We start from the raw sequence: 18,767 nt of genomic DNA, 5'->3' as shown, positions 1-18,767 counted from the left end.
GATTCATTATATAACAATATATCCATTTTCATATATGCATATTTATATGCATACATGTTCATTTTTTAGATAGCAATGTTGGGATTAAGCAACCTTTATGTGTGGAATCAAAAATGTCCAACTCATAAAAGCAGAGAGTAGGATAGTGGTTACTTAACAAAATGACATTCTAGTTAATCCATGTTTCAAAAGACAGGACTTTTTCATTTTTAAATCCTGAATAATATTCCATTCTCTCTGTGTGTATCCATTTTCTTTATCCATTCATATAAGATGGACATTTAAGTTATAATATATATTCATTTTAGGAATAATGATACAATAAAAAGGGAAGGGCAGATCTCTCTTAAAATGGCTGATCTTATTTCCTTTAGTTGGACTGCTGAATTTTATGGCAGTTCTTATTTTAACTTCTCAAAAGCAAGTTTATACTGTTTTCTATAATATCTGTACAAAGTTACATTCCACAAACAGTGTACAAGATTTCCCTTTGCTTCATGTCCTTGCCAACACTTTTTATTTCCTCTTTTTGTGAATTCTCATTCTAACAGATGAGGTAATATCTATTTTCTTCATATGGGTTAATGACCTCTATATTTATTTTGGTATAGAATAATTCATTTACAAATGTCCCTTAAATCATTGTTTTAGCCACATGTCACACATTTGATGAGCTTTTCTTTCACATTTCATTCATCTCAAAATATTTTAACTCCCTTTCTGTTTTCTTTAAAACTTTTAGTGTTGCTTTTTTAACAAAAAACGTAATTTACAAATATTTTGGATTCCCAATATACCTTCCATTGTTGATTGCCAATAACATAAAGAGAGAAAACATTTTTTGTGTGTTTTTCTATCTTTTATAAACATTAAAATTGATATGATTCAATAAATGATCTGTCAGGAAAAATCTTTAGAAAACAGTTCATTTGGTTCCTGATGTTTGGAGTATTCTCTAGGTGTCAGTTAAATTTTGTTAGCTTGCAGTGCTCTTCAGGTTTCTAGTACATTGATGAGTTTCTGTCCAGTACTATCCATTATTGAGAATGGAGTATTGTGGACTTCAAATACAGCTGTTCAGTTCTCTGTGTTTTTCTTTAATTATTGTTAGTGTTACTTTAGGTGTTTTATGACGCATTTAATATTTATAATTGTTAAAGCTTTCCAGATTTATCATTTATTATTTTGAAATGAACTTCTTGGTCTCTAACATTTTATGCTAAAATTTATTATTTTACTTTCCAGTTCCTTGTTTGTTTGCAAAAAATTCTGACCTTTTAATTTCAATCTAATTGTATCTTTGACTCAAAAGTAAGTCTCTTATATATCTCACAGAACTAGATCTTTTGCTTTACTTAATATGGCTTTCTCTGCTTTATGAGTGGAATATTTAAACCAATCATATTTTAAATATGTCTCGGCATACCTCATAGCCTTCATTTTTCATAATAAGAGATTGGATTAACTATGTTCTTGTCTTCCAATACTTGGTTTGCTCATTTTCTCTCTCCATATTAAAGATTGTGTGTGTGTATATTTCAATAAGTTAACAGTGATATTTCTAAATGTAGGTCACCCTGTCTTTAATTAGATTCAATTAAAATTTTTATATTTATAGATTATTGTTTCTATCCTATTTGAGAAGTTTGAAGTCAGCATTTATTCAAATATTTTTATTTTTCTTTTCCTTACTCTTCTCCTTTTTTCTTTTTTTTTACTTTTAATACTTATATTTTAATATTTAAATAGTTTGTAACATGACAGGTGATATTCAAATGAAATAAAACAATAACATCTTTAATTCTCAAAATAATCCAATGAGGTAGGTAAACATTCCCATTTTATGAATGAGAAAACTGAGGTACAACTTCTCAAAGTCTCAAAACTAATAAGTGTTGAGTTAGGATGTTGGTATGCTTAATACTTTCTTGCAATTCAATAGTTTCTATTCATTTGCCTTTGCTTTATTTTTTGTTCTTTACATAGGACAGCTTATAGTGATTTATCATTGATTTCATTAATCTTATGCTGCCCCAAATCTGCTTTTATAGAAATTTAATTTGTTTAGTTTTCAACTACACAATTTCCATTGATTAATTTTCTAAAATTTTCCTTTTTTTGAGATGCTCATTTAGGATTTCATTATCATTAGATTGTCCATTTAACCTTTATATCGTGCATTTTCTTGCAGATATTTGTAACAGCTCCTTTATTGAAACTTTATATAAATCTTTATATGTGTGTATTGTGTGGGAGGGTTTGTGTGTTATGTGTGTTATGTGTGTATGTGTCTTTGAGTGCAAGTGTACTTTAAGGCTGTTTTCTCCTAGGGGTGACTTTTGTGTCAGCCTTACCTACAGACCGTTTTGAGAAGTTTATATCTTTGGTCCTTTCATGTTTTATAGCTTCATTATTCTTTAACATTCATCAACTTTAGGAAACTTCAAGTGCTTTTATACAAAGATTAATAGAAGCATTGAGAATTCAGATAACATTCTACAAAAATATTTCCTGAAGTTGAACTTTCTTAAATGACATAGATCTACTTTGATTTTTAATAATAGTAACTTAACACTGTATATGCATTTAATACAATAATGAGATAATGATATATTTGAAAGATAGAGGACAATTCAGTTGGTTTCATGGATTTTCATTACCGATCTATTTTTCTTTCCATCTCCACAGGTATTTCATCCCACCACTAATCTTTTTACACACCAAGAACATGTGACAGTGGAAGGCTGTTGTGTAGAAGGTACAGAACTCTAACTACAGCCTTATTTCTCTGATTTAATTCAAAGTCCCTCTGTATTTCAACGTGTGTGATTTATGGGCATGATTTTCAAAGAAAATTAGATAACAGCAAAAAATCTCTAAGGTTGTGACTGCCATCAGAGTCCTGTGAAGGGAAAGTAGGTACAAAATCTGATCATCAGGAAAGTATCAAACTGTCAAAACTATTGCATATTTAAGAAATCCTGATGCATAGTTCTCACAGAGGAAGGAGGAGGAGTATGCACTTCAACTTTTTACAGGTGAATCTAATAAGTATCAAAGTTTAAGCACAAGTGGCATAATTATTTTTTCTGGTCAATGTAAAGGTCAATTGGATTTAAATACTTGTTAAAATTGCAATTTTCCATGTCCAGCAAAGAGTCATTGGATATGAATTGTTCTTAAAATGACATTTTTAAACTGGGCGTGGTGGTGCATGCCTATAATCCCAGCAGCTTGGGAGGCTGAGACAGGAGAATCACTCAAAGCCAACCTCAGCAATGTCAAGGCACTAAGTAACTCAATGAGACCCTGTCTCTAAATAAAATACAAACTAGGTCTGGAGATGTGGCTCAGTGGCTGAGTGCCCCTGCGTTCAGTCCCTAGAACCCTCACCCTGCAAAAAAAAAAAAAAAAAAAAAAAAAAGATATTTTAACGTGGTTTTCAGAGGCAAATGGTGGTTTTAAGTGACCAGTATATATGCAGTATATATGATGATTATTCATTTTTTCTTGGTGTTTTTTCCCATAACTTCCAACATTTGGAATAAATTGTCCAAATTTATGATCTAAGTGCATTGTGAGGTACCTTCCTGGAAATTCTTTTCCAAAGCTTTCAAACCATGGGCACAGAGATGTTTAGTAGCAGACTGATGAACACTAATTTGTGTCCACATTTGCAAAAAAAATCACATATGTATGTGTGGAATTGATTAAATTTTAGGCACTAGGAGACATAGATAAGTTGCATCCTAGTACAGTGTTTTTAATGACTGAATATCCAACTCCTTTTTTTATTGGCTCAGAAATATCCTTAATTCCATAGCAGACCTGATTTAATTGAGTTCTTAATGCATAGTACATTGCACACAAACATCCTCCTTGAATATAATCTATACATATCTATACCTACTGAACATGGTCCATGTGGCTTAGAATTAATCAGTGGCAATGATTCAAAAAAATAAGATCTGTGCTTTCATGAAGATTTAGTTGGATCAGTTGATTTTATCTTGTGGAGTAGTAGCCAAGCAACCAGTAGAGAAAATGCACTAAATTTCACATGACAAATAATCATACTACCTATAATTCTGAAAGGATTTCCATAACAAGCAAAGCCATGTAAGAAATTTTTCTACTTGAGTGTTTAAATGTGAAACATAGAATGTTCATACCATGATAACCTTCCCTATGAATTTCTATTTCTTTGGGTCATAAAAAAAAATCTGTAGAAAAAAAATTTCTATCATTTTCTGAGGAAGATTTACTAGCCTATAAGTTAAAGTAACTAAATTTTCAAGGTTCTGTAGTGCCAAAAGAATAATTGTATATTTTTAGAAAATGGAAACAATATATGTTTTCTTAAAAAGTCATTAGTTTAACTTATCATTTAAATAGTATTATACCTTATTCCAAGAATGCTATGTCCTCTATAATTACAAGGAATGATAAACATGAATATAAATTAAAAGTTTTTATAGTTTTAATTGAGAAAGATGACATTAAATAGAAAATGTGTTTATAAGGTTTCTGAACCAAAGCCAATTTGTAGATATTTAAGGATGAGTAAAAGTGCTTTTATGTACCCTCTTCATGACTGCAGTGTACTAATAAATGGTTTAAGTGATCAAAGTCACTGAATTAGGTGGAAGTTCTTCAGATACTATGCACATACTAATGTAACCCACTTCCTAAGGGAAACTGAGCAAACCTATATTAAGAAAAAGATGGGACTATAATTACTATAGAATAGAAATAATACTAATTAACAAATACAATACTATTTTATTATAAAATATATTTCACATGAATAAGAGTATTTCAATTAATGAGTATTTCACATGGATGATAAATGTTTATAGGGTCAATCTAATCAGAAGAATAAATGTAGATATGCCACAATCTCTGATATTGTTCTTACTTTCTAAAATGTGGGAAAATCCTCTATTCCATTTCTCTGGAAAAAAAGAAGGAAATAAAGGAACTGTGAAAGGATGCCCTAAAATTAAATTGTAGCTAGTAGGAGGGATAGTATTGTCCACATGATAGAGTTTTGCACCACCAGTATTAAAAAATGGGAGAAAATTTACTTTCTAGGCTAGGGTTTTCAAGGAGATTGTCCCAGGTTGATAGTAATCTCTGGTTACTAACAATTGGAAGCAGAAAAATATCTGTCTGACTCTCTCTCTCTCTCTCTCTCTCTCTCTCTCTCTCTCTCAGAATAAGACTTTCGAATGAAAGATCTCATCTATCTACCTTACTAGAGGATAAAGTAGAACAGAATGCTCATAAATAACAACCACAAGAAGGAAAGCGAGCATTTGTGAGGGTAAGCAACACTGCACACAGCAGATTTAGACTCTACAGGACTATAGTAATTAACTCTAAAAAGTGAAATGTAAGCATGAAATATTTTTAAAAATATTTCCAATTGCTTTTCATCAACACTGTTGCTTAGACTAAATATATTATAATCAGAACTGTGTAGTATCAGTGAAAGAATTGCAAATAGATCAGAGGAACAGCATAGAAATCCCAAAATAGGTCTCTGACAAAGGATCAAAGTTATTATAATGGTCTTTCCAACAAATGGTTCTGAAACAACTAGATATTTGAAAATAAATAAATAAATAGAATCTAGACACAGACCAAATTAATCCCAAATAGACCATAGACCTAAATGTAAAAGGCAAGAGTATGTAATTTCTAAAGATAACATTAGAAAAGATCTAAATGACCATGGATGTGGTGAAAATTTTTTATACATAATATTAAATAAACAGTTCATGAAACAAAGAATAGATCAGCTAAATTTCATTAAAATTAAAAGCTTCTACTCTGAAAAAGACACTAACAAGAGAAGACAAATCACATACTGGAAGAAACTATTTTCGAAAGACATTAAATGGCTGTTATCCAAAGTATAAAAAGAAATCTTAAAAATCAAAAAGAAGATAATAAACAATATGATTAAAAAATTGGCAAATTATCTGACAAATGAAGATGCACAGATAGCAAACAAGCATACAAAAGGTGCCTAATATCATATGTCATTAAGAAATTGCAAATTAAAATCATAAACACACATATTAGAATGGCCAAATCCCAGAAGACTGACAGTATCAAATGCTGTACAAAAGGGAGCAACAGAAATTCTAGTTAATTGATTGATTGAAGGAATTCAAAACTGGTACAGTCATTTGTCCACTTGGAGGAATCATTTTGAGGGGTAGTTTAGAAGATTTACACAAAAATAAACATATCCATATCAAAATATCCTTAGGAGTTGAAAACATGCTCAAACCAAAACCTGCATATAGATGTTTACAATGATTTTGCTCATTATTACAAAAATATGGAAACTACTAAAATGTCTTTCAGTAGGTGAGTTAATACATAAACTGATTCATTCAGAAAAGCAAACATTATTAGGCACTGAAAAGAAATGATCTATCAAGCTATGAAAAGGTAGCAGAATACAACAGTTACTAATATGACATTATGTAAAAATGTGGATGTGTAACTGATGTGATTCTGCAATCTGTATTTGGGGTAAAAATGGGAGTTCATAACCCACTTGAATCTAATGTTTGAAATATGATATGTCAAGAGCTTTGTAATGTTTTGAACAACCAATAAAAAAAAAAGCTATGAAAAGACACAGAGGAAGCTTAAATGTCTATAAAAAACTGAAAGAAACCAGTCTGAAAATGTTACATTCTGAATCCAACTATGTGTTTATGGAAAAGGCAGAACTATGAAAACAGTAAAAATATCTATGATTGACAGAAATTGGGCCAAAGAGAGTTGAATAGGTTACATTCAGGGAATTTTTAGTTCACTGAACCTATTTATGTGGTACTGTAATGTTAGATGCATGTTATCACAATTTTGCCAAAACTCAGAAAATGAACAACACAAATGAACAACACTAGGAGTCCTATGATAAACTATGGGGGTTAACTAATAATGATATTTCAGTGTAGATCCATAGATTCTAACATGAGAGATATTGATAGGAAAATTAAGTGTGTGAGGTTGGGGGAGGACAGGGGATACATAGGATATATTTGTACTTCATGTGTCTATGCTTTGATATGATTCTAAAACTGCTCTTAAAAATAAAATCTATGAAAATTCTTCACTAAAATGAGTTTTGCTATTAAAATCTTGAAAAAAGAAACATTAATAAAATCATGTTCAGCATGAACCAACTGATGAGGTAAGGACCCGAACCAGCTTCTTGAGGCACAGTGCTGTGATAAACTGGTTAAATTGAGAACATGTTCGGATCAATGGTTAAACCCTTGGCTAGCCTGTGTGAGACACTGGATTTGATTCCTAGCACAACAAAAACATAAAATAAATTTAAAATATGACATGTCATTTTGTTATGATTTGTAATAGTTACTAATATTGGCAGAAATTTCTTGTTCTATTTTAAGTAATTTTAATCCACAAAACTCTTCTTTTCTCCTGCTTTGAAAAAACAAAGAATAAGGATCCTTGACATAGAAATATAAATGACAATTGCAATTTAAAAAATAATTATGGGTACATTTATACACAAAATATTTGTGATTTACTAATAGGGCTTTAATTTTTTATCTTTAAGACAAAATCATTTAAGGAAATTTTGTTGTGAAATTATGCTCTCTGATTATGAAATATTTCTTTAGTAGAGTAATAAAATAGCTTATTAGTATCATCTCCAGGTTGAGGGAAAGACAATCATAAAACTGGTTCCTCTGCCACTTTCCCACATACCTCCTTTGGCTCTGGAAAATGAATTGTCTCCTTCAGGTTATCAAGTTATTCTTAAAAATGTATTTTAAAACTCAGTGCATTATTTACACATATTTATTGATTATGTATCAGGTGGCAAACATAGTGGAAATCCCTGAAATATGAAGCTACTCTACAGCTGCAGTTCTTTCCTCCCTTGACTTCTCAGTTTTTTTGAGCAGGGTAATCAACAATTTTGTAGGTATAAATGCATTTTAAGATAAATGAAATTGTTAGCACAGAAGAGGACTCACTTAATTGAGCTTGGAGTTGACAATTAGATCCAGAAAATCATTTTTGGTGGAAATGAATAAATTAGACATGAAGGAGTCTATCTTGTGGAGCAGAATGTTGTGAGGGTAAAGAAGGATAATGCATAGGAAAAATACACTTTCCCTGTACATCTTCCTTTACACACATAAACCAGAGAGGTTGGGTAATATGACCACGACCTCATAGCTGATGTCATAGCCAGGATGTTAAACCTAGACAATCTAGTTCTAGAGTCTTTACTTGTAATTTCCAGATTACCTCCAGCAAAACACTGGGACAGAATTATGATACAGAATAGCATATCTATATGCTCACTGAGTTATGTAAATATTATAATTATGCTGAATGAATCAATAGTAGCAATTATTTCCCTTCTCATTACCAATAAATTCTGTTCAAATTACTTTTCTGGTTTAGTTATTTCAGCATATTACAAACAGATGTGTCTAAAACTATCCATTGTTTAAGTTAATCTTTGTGTGATATTCATTGTTCGAAAATTACTTTATCTACACTGAGAATTGCTTATAGGTATTCACATTCGTCAACAGGAGATTTAGCAATAAGTACACCAGATGGCTTCCTCTTGTTTTAACAGAAGAGGGTTCAGAAATGAACAATTGTGGGAACTAGTTATCCTCCTATACTTCGTGTGCTGTGACTGCCAGAGCTACTGTCCTCTGAGGTGTTGTTGACCTCTGTGCAGATTCTTGGAATCCCAAACTACAAATTCCTTCTGGGAGAAATCCTTGATCAATCTGTTAAGAAGTTTGAATTATAACTTATATGATATTATGATTGTTTACCTTAACATACCAATAACATAATAACATAATAACTGAAAATAGATTTTAATTTCCTAGAAAAACTAAAATATCTACAATTTCTCTTCTACAAGATTTACAGTGTTTATATTTCTTGAAAATAGTAAGATTCCCACTGGCCTTTTACCTTCTGCTTCCATTTCTGGAATTGAAATAAAGTGTCTCTCTTTCTGTTCTTCTGAAATTAGCCTTCCTTTTCCCATTTTCACAAATTGCTAGGAGCTAAGCACTCTTTTAGTCAGAATTATTTAGAGACAAAACCAATACTATTGATCAATAGATGAGAGGATATCTATTAATGGCTTCAACTCTCGTGGTTATGGAGATTGTGAAATCCCAGAAACGAATGCCTAAAATCTGAAGACCTTGGGATGCTGGTAACATGGTAGGCTCCAGTTTGAAGGCCTTAAAACTGGGAAGTTGAGTTGATTCTTAGTTTGATAGGGAAGGATCAAGGGCCTGGGAGCCATCTGATTAACTATTGGAGTACAAAGGCGAGAGATCCTGGATTACTGATGTCCACAGCCTGAGAAGAAGTGTATATGCTAATTTGAGGAAAGAGAGGAAATCGCCTTTTTTTGTTCTATCTGGACCCCCAGTCAATAGATGGTACTGGCCCATATACTAAACTCTCCAGGAAACACCAAGACAAGAAGGGGAAATACCCAGGAAAAAAAAAATCCATTACCAGTTCTCTGTGTAGTCCTTTATCCAGTCAAATTAACATAAAGGAAACATTATGCATCCTTTCAAATCGTTTTTTCCCCAATAATGCTTTTACTTGATAGGGATAATTTTAATATTTTCCTACATATAGGATGATAATCCAATGATGGTTGTCATGGGCAGAATTTTGTCCACTCCCCTCATTCCAAAGTCAAATGTTGAAGTCCCCATAACTAGTAGCTCAGAATGCAGCTCTATTTGGAGAGAAGGATTTTAAGAAGGTAATTAACTTAAAATGTAGTTAGGGCCTAATCCAATAATACCAGTATTTTAGATGAAGTAGAAAATAAGACAGTCAGACACAGAGGGAAAATTGTAAAGACACAAAGAGAACGTAGTTTTCTTGCATGCCAAGGAGAGAGGGGTTAGAAGAAACAAATCTACTGAAATTTGATCTCAGAAGTATAGACTCCAGAACTGTAAGAAAATAAATATCTGATGTTTCAGTCACACAATTGATGGCACTTCGTTATAGCAGTTTCAACATATCAACACTGTGGCCATGTCTCAACATCTATGTCAAATTATAACATCTGTTGTAATTTTATTTTTTAGGGTCTTATTAGTTTCCTTAATAACATGAAAATAAGCTAAAAGGAGGAAAATGAAGGTTAAATTTTCTCATTCATAAATGTCTGTTGCCCTTCAACAATTAGTGTTCATCAAAATTAAGAAAAATAATGGCCCTTCACACAGTTGTTTTTGAGGCATGCCATTGATCAGCTAATTGTTTAGGTATATTTGCTGTGATGTCACCACATGTGTGGAGTCCCAAGACACCTGAAAAACAGATTCTTTATTTGTAGTTCCTAATATGTGTTGTTTGCGGATTTCCATGGATACTTCTCACAAGTGCCTTGAAAATGTCATAGTCTAGAGGGGTCATGTAGGCAGGGAAAGGGGAAGATGGAAAAGAAAATTAGGTCCATTGGGCCACTGGTACCAACATTTCATACTAAGTCTGTAACTTGTAGAATTCTGTAATTCTTGTGGTTCCATTGCACTTGTAGGAAAAGTTACGGTTATTTATACACTGATACTGTGTAAGAAAAACAAAGATCTCAGTAATTAAATTAAATGTATGTAAAGTCTAATTCCTAACTATTTTCCTGCTGAAGTTGCCATTTAGAATTATAATAAATAATATAAAATATATTCTGAATTTGGAAATTAATCAAATGTGTTAGAATTCAGATATTTATACAAATGACTTTTTAAAACAAAGAAGCACAAATACAAAACAAATACATTTCTTTACACTTAAGTAAAATATTTCATACAACTGTACAATCATACTCTATTTTTAAGAGCTTTATAGAGTAGCAATGAATTGACAGAACACTGACATAATTAGCTAATTATTTTGACTTTTGGAAACACTATTCAGAAGAAGATTGGCTTTTTACTTTATATAAAATGTATGAACTTTAGGATTTGGAAATTATTTTATACTAGCACATAAAATATTTATAATTCCATCTACATATTCATTTATTCTGTTTAAAATATAACTTGTCAAGAAATAGGTTTTACTGTTTCATATAATGAATAGAAAATAAGCATTCTTATTAAATAAAACTTAGAAGCATCATAAATTTATGTCAGGAAGACAAGGTTTATATCACTTATTTAATGTGTCAAAAAGGAAAATATGTACTAAGCAGTTTCTATTTAGCAGATGTTTCACTAAGTACCATGAGGCTAAGTCCAATTACTTCTGTAGTCACTATTATCATCTTCATCTTTTTAAATAAGAAAGTGAATGTACAGATTAGTGTAATACTTTGCTCAAAAATCACAAAGTATTATAGTTAAGTATTCAACATTATACTTTGTCCTCTTATAAATTATGTGAAACTTCCCATGCAACAAGAAGATACCTATGAACACACACACACACACACACACACACACACACACATGTACATGTACAGTGATCGTTGTACCACATTGGAATAGGTTTATATAAATATATACACATTATGCATGTATATATATACACACATATATACATACATAAATTGCTCACACACACACACAATACTACTCCTTTGTACACTTAAAAATGTTTAAGATAGTAAATTTTATGTTTATTGTTTTTTCATTCAGATTAGCAAAGAAAAATATGAGAGTATAATTAATTTGGAAGAGACTCCATACTTTGTTTTTTTAACATGATATAATGTTACTAAGATTAAATATTTAAATTAATAAAATGTTAGTCATTCTAGGCTTTCCCTGCATATAGTACTCACGCTTTCTGGAAAAAATGATGTTCAACAAATTCAACAAAGATGTAGAGTGAGTGGTTGTTTGCATACATGTTCATCAGACATTACTATATCTGAATAGTACTACCAATGAATATTTTGAGTGCAATTTCTTCAATTCAGTTTTTTATTTTTTAATTTGTTCTAATTAGTTACACATGACAGTAGAATGCATTTGACACATCATACATCAATGAAGTATAACTTCTCATTCTTCTGGTTGCACATGATATATAATCATACCAGTCATATAGTCATATATGCATGTAGGGTAATAATGCTCTATTCGATCTACTATCCTTCCTACTTTAATACGCCCTCTCCTCTTTCTGAATCCAATGTACCTCTATTCTTCCCTAGCAAACACCCTTATTGTGAATTAGCATTCACACATCAGAGAAAATATTCAGCCTTTGTTTTTCTGGGATTGACTTATTTCTCTTAGCATAATATTCTCAACTCCATTCATTTAGCAACGAATGTCATAATTTCATGTGTATATATACCACATTTTGTTTTATTTTTGATTACACATATAGAACACAATTTTTCATATCTCTGGTTGTATACAAGGTATAGTCACACCAATTTGTGTCTTTATACCCGTACTTTGAATAATAATGATCATCACATTCCACCATCATTTATAACCCCATGCCCGCTCCACTCCCCTCCAACCCCTGTGCCCTATCTAGAGTTTGTCTATTCCTCCCATGCTCCCTCTCCCTATTCCACTATGAATCAGAATCCTTATATCAAAGAAAACATTTAGAATTTTTTTTTGGAATGGCTAACATCACTTAGGAATATCTTTTCTAACTCCATCTTTTTACCTGCAAATCCCATGATTTGATTCTTTTTTTACTGCTTAGTAATATTCTATTGTGTGTATATGCCACATTTTCTTTATGCATTCATCAGCTGAAGGGCATCTAGGTTGGTTCCACAGTTTAGCTATTGTGAATTATGAGGCTATAAACATTGATGTGTTTGTGTCCCTGGAGTATGCTGTTTTTAACTCCTTTGGATATAGATTGAGGAAAGGGATGGCTGGGTCAAATGGTGGTTCCATTCCCAATTTTCCAAGAAATCTCCATACTGCTTTCGATAATGGCTGCACCAATTTGCAGCCCCACTATTGGTGTATGAGTGGACCTTTTTCTCCACAACCTCACCAACACTCATTTTGTTTGTATTCATAATAGCTGCCATTCTGACAGGAGTGAGATGAAATCTTAGAGTAGTTGTGATTTTCATTTCTCTAATTGCTAGTGATAATGAACATTTTTCATATATTTGTTGATTGATTGTATATCATCTTCTGAGAATTGTTTGTTCATGTGCTAGGCCCATTTATTAATTGGGTTATTTGTTTTTTTGGTGCTTAGCTTTTTGAGTCCTTTATATACCCTAGAGATTAGGGCTCTATCTGATGTGTGAGAAGTAAAGATTTGCTCACAAGATGGAGTCTCTCTATTCACCTCATAGATTGTTTCTTTTGCTGAGAAGAAACTTTTTAGTTTGAAACTATCTGATTTATTGATACTAGATTTTAATTCTTTTTTTAAATTTTTTTTATTGGTTGTTCACAACATTACAAAGCTCTTGACATATCATATTTCATACATTAGATTGAAGTGGGTTATGAACTCCCAATTTTTACCCCAAATGCAGACTGCAGAATCACATCGGTTACACATCCACAATTTTACATAATGCCCTATTAGTAAAGGACTCTTATTAAGGACATTGGAGCCTAATCCCACGTGATGGAGATTAGGGCCTACTTTTTCTTCTATTAGACACAATGTCTCTGGTTGTATTCCTAAATTCTAGAACCATTTTAAGTTCAGTTTTGTGCATGGTGTTTAATTCATTTTATTACATATGGATTTCCAGTTTTCCCAGCATCATTTGTTGAAGAGATTATCTTTACTCCAATGCATGTTTTTGCACCTTTGTCTAATAAGAGATAATTGTAGTTTTGTGGGTTAGTCTCTGTGTCCTCTATTCTATACCATTGGTCTACCAGTATGTTTTGGTGCCAATACCATGCTCTTTTTGTTACTATTCCTCTGTAGGATAGTTTTAGGTCTGGTATGGTGATGCCACCTGCTTCACTCGTCCTGCTAAGGATTGCCTTAGCTATTCTGGGTCTCTTATTTTTTCAGATGAATTTTATGATTGCTTTTTCTATTTCTATGAGGAATGCCATTGGAATTTTGATCAGAATTGCATTAAATCTGTATAGAGCTTTGGTAGTATGCTCATTTTGATAATATTAATTATGCCTATTTAAGACCAAGGTAGGTATTTCCATCTTCTAAAGTCTTCTTTGACTTCTTTATATAGAGTTCTGTAATTTTCATTATATAGATCTTTCACCTCTTGCATTATGTTGATTCCCAAATATTTTATTTTCTTTTATTTTTTGAGCCTGTTGTACATGGGGTAGTTTTCCTCCTTTCCCTTTCTGAGGATTTTTCACTGATATTCAAAAATGCTTTTGATTTTTGGGTGTTGATTTTATATCCTGCTACTTTGCTAAATTCACTTACTTGTTCTAGAAGTTTTTTGGTGTTACTTTTAGGGTTTTCCAAGTATAGAATCATATCAACAGCAAATAATGCCAATTTGAGTTATTCTTTTCCTATTTGTATCCCTATACTTTCTTTAATCCGTCTAATTGCTATGGCCAGTGTTTCCAGAACTATGTTAAATAGAAGTGGTGAAAGAGGGCACCTCTGTATTGTTTTAGTTTTTAGAGGGAATGACTTCAGTTTTTCTGTATTTAGAATGATGTTGGACTGGGGCTTAGCATAAATAGCCTTTATAAAGTTGAGGTATGTTCCTGTTATTTCTAATTTTTCTAGTGTTTTGAGCATAAATGGGTGCTGTGTTTTGTCAAATGCTTTTTCTGCATCTATTGAGATGATCATATGATTTTTATCTTTAAGTCTATTGATGTGATAAATTACATTTATTGATTTCCATATGTTTAACTAATCTTGTATCCTTGGGATGAAACCCACTTGATCATGGTGCAGGATCTTTTTGATATATTTTTGTATTCTCTTTGCCAGAATTTTATTGAAAATTTTTGCATATATGTTCATTAGAGATATTGGTTTTTAGTTTTCTTTTTTTTGATGTGTCTTAGCCTTGTTTTGAAATCAGGGTGATTTTGGCCTCATACAATGAGTTTTGAAGTACTACCTCTTTTTCTATTTCCTGAAATAAATTGAAGAGTATTGGTATCAGTTCTTCTTTAAAGGAACTCAGCTGTGTATCCATCCGAACCTGGGCTTTTCTTGGTTGGTAGGAATCTGATGATGTCTTCCCTTTCCTTGCTTGAAATTGATCTGTTTAAACTGTGTATATCTTCCTGATTAATTTGGGTAATTTATATGACTTTAGAAATTTGTTGATGCCTTTGATATATTCTATTATATTGAAGTACAAATCTTCAAAATAATTTCTAATTATCTTGTATTTCTGTAGTGTCTGTTGTGATATTTCCTTTTTCATCACGTATGTTAGTGATTTGAGTTTTATCTCTCCTTCTCTTTGTTAGCATGGCTAAAATTTTATTTATTTTTTCAAAGAACCAACTTTTGTTATGTCAATTTTTTCAATTGTTTCTTTTGTTTCAATTTTATTGATTTCAGCTTTGATTTTACTTATTTCCTGTCTTCTGCTGCTTTTGGTGTTGATTTGTTCTTCTTTTCTAGGGCTTTGAGATGTAATCTTGATTCATTTATTTGTTGACTTTTTCTTCTTTTTAAGTAATGAACTCCATGCAATGATCTTTTCTCTTAGAACTGCTTTCATAGTGTTCCAGAGATTTTGGTATAGTATATCTCTGTTCTAATTCACCTCTAATTTTTTTTAATATTCTACTTGATATCTTCTGTAACCCATATTTTATTCAATAGCATATTATTTAGTCTCCAGGTGTTGGAGTGGATGTTATTTCTTATTTTATCATTCATTTTTTATTTCATTTCATTACTATCTGATAGAATGCAGGGTAGTATCTCTACTTTTTTATATTTTCTTTTTTGAGAGAGAGAGAGAGAGAGAATTTTTTAATGTTAATTTTCAGTTTTCAGTGGACACAACATCTTTATCTTACTTTATGTGGTGCTGAGGATAGAACCCAGCACCCCAGGCATGCCAGTTGAGTGCGTTACTGCTTGAGCCACATCCCCAGCCCAAACATTTTTATATTTTCTAAGAGTTTCTTTGCTGAGAATTATATTTTTTAATTGAAGGATTAAATAATGTATATATGTCAGTTAAGTCTGTTATTGATTGCATTATTGAATCTATACTTTGTTTAGCTTTTGTTTGGAATATCTATCCAGTGATGAAAGAGGTGTGTTAAAGTCACCCCAAATTACTGTGTTGTGGTCTATTTGATTCTTGAACTTCAGAAGAGTTTGTTTGATGAACTTAGCTGCTCCGATGTTTGGGGCATATATATGTATAATTGTTAAGTTTTGTTTGTCAGTGTATGGTTCCCTTGAGCAGTATGTAGTGTCCTTTTTTATCCTTTTTGATTGACTTTAGTTTGAAGTCTGCTTTATTTGATATGAGGATGAAGATTCTTGCTTGCTTCTGCAATCCATGTGAGTGGTATAATTTTTCCCAACCCTTCACCTTCAGTCTGTTAAATCTTTTCTATGAGATGAGTCTCTTGGAGGCAGCACATTGTTGGGTCTTTTTTAATCCAATCTGCTAGTCTATATCTTTTCATTGGTGAGTTTAGGCCATTAACATTCAGGGTTATTATTGAGACATGATTTGTATTCCCAGCCATTTTCATTCATTTTTGGTATTTAATGTGTTGGTGTCTCCTCTGTTTAGATTTTCCTTTAGTGTAATCCTTCCTTCTGCTGATTTTCATCATTGTTTTTCATTTCCTCTTCTTAGAATAGTTTGCTGAGGATATTCTCTAGTGCAGGCTTTCTAGTTGTAAATACTTTTAACTTTTGTTTATCATGGAAGGTTTTTATTTCATCATAAAATCTAAAGTTTAGTTTTTTTGGATATAAGATTCTTGGTTGGCATCCATTTTCTTTCAGAGCATGGTATATGATGCTCCACACTCTCCTGGCTTTGAGGGTCTGGGTTGAAAAATTTGCTGAGATATGAATTGGTCTTCCCTTATCTGATTCCTCTCTCTTATGGCTGCTAAGATTCTATACTTATTCTGTATATTAAGCATTTTATTATAATGTGCTTTGATGTAGATCTGTTGTAATTTTGTACATTTGGTGCCCTGTAAGCCTCTTGTATTTGGTTTTCCAATTTGTTCTTCTTGTTTGGGAAATTTTCTGATATTATCTCATTGAAGAGATTGTGCATTCCTTTGGTTTGAAACTCTGTGCCTTCCTCTATCCCAATAATTCTTAGATTTAGTCTTTTGATGCTGTCCCATAATTCTTGTATGTTCTGTTCATGGTTTCTTACAATCTTCACTGAATAATCAACTTTATTTTCTAGATTGTATACTTTGTCTTCATTATCTGATGTTCTTTCTTCCAATTCATCTAGTCTGTTGGTTATGCTTGCTATTGAATTTTTTACTTGATTTATTGTATCCCTCATTTCAAGGAATTGTTTTTTCAGAATCTCTATCTTTCTCTTGAAGTAATCTTTGCTACCCATATTTCCTCTCTTATCTCATTATTGGAGTGATCAATTTTTGCCTGTATTTGCTTATTTAGGTCATTCTTTAATTCACAGATTATTTTAATTATGAACCTTCTGAACTCCTTCTCTGACATGTCATCAACTTCGCTGTCCATGAGTTCTGTTATTATAGTATCCTGATTTGTTTGAGGCACTTTTCTCCCTTGTTTTTTCATGATGTCTATGTGTCTTCCTTCTTGCGGTGTGGATCTGAAACATTACAGATTCTTCCCTATAATCTTGTAGTATCCATGCAGATTGTCTGTACCCTCACCTTGATTTTGGGCTTCCAGACCCTGCTGGTGTCCCTCAATGTATGCTACTGCATCCTGAACCTGGTTCCTGCACAAGTTGGCATGGATGAATCTGAGCCACTTGTTTTGACCTCCTGTGGTAGTCTTCTGGTTGGAAGGGGCAGTCCTGCACCAGAGGCTAGGCTCTGGCAGGTGTCTTCCCCACCAGGGGAGGGGTGAACTGGACCTATTTGTGAGCCTGGGCCCTGCACAGTCTGATGTGGGTCAATCCAGGGCATATTACCTTTTCTTTAATCATTTATCTGTTGAAGGGCACCTAGGTTTTTTCCATAGTTTAACTATTGTGAGATGAGCTGCCATAGACATTAATGTGGCTGCATCACTGTAATATGCTGATTTAAAGTCCTTTGGATATAAACTGAGAAGTGGGATAGCTCAGTCAAATGGTGGTTCCATTCAAAGTTTTCTAAGGAATCTCCATACTGAACACCAGAGTGGTTGGACCAATTTTTGGGTCCACCAGCAATATATGAGTATACCTTTCTCCCCACATCCTCACCAACATTTATTGATTCTTGTAGTTTTGATAATTGCAATTCTGACTGAGGTGATATGAAATCTTAAAGTAGTTTGTAATTGCATTTCTCTAATTGCTATAGATGTTGAACACTTTTGCTCATTTGTATATTTTCTTCTGTGTAGTGTCCATTCAGTTCCCATTTATTGTTTTTTCCCTCTTGATGTTAAGTTTTTTCATTCTAAATGGAGAAGAATTGAAAATATTTTCTCTGAAAACTGGAACAAAACAAGGATGCCCTGCTCCACCACTTCTATTAAACATAGTTCTAGAACATATAGCCAGAGCAATTAGACAGAGAAAATTAATTAAAGGGATATGAATAGCAAAATAAGAACTCAAACTATCAATATTTGCCACTGAC

This window comes from Urocitellus parryii, chromosome 2, assembly GCF_045843805.1.
Source record: "Urocitellus parryii isolate mUroPar1 chromosome 2, mUroPar1.hap1, whole genome shotgun sequence".
NCBI classification, from domain to species: domain Eukaryota; kingdom Metazoa; phylum Chordata; class Mammalia; order Rodentia; family Sciuridae; genus Urocitellus; species Urocitellus parryii.
Note: the sequence above shows the minus strand (reverse complement) of the source record.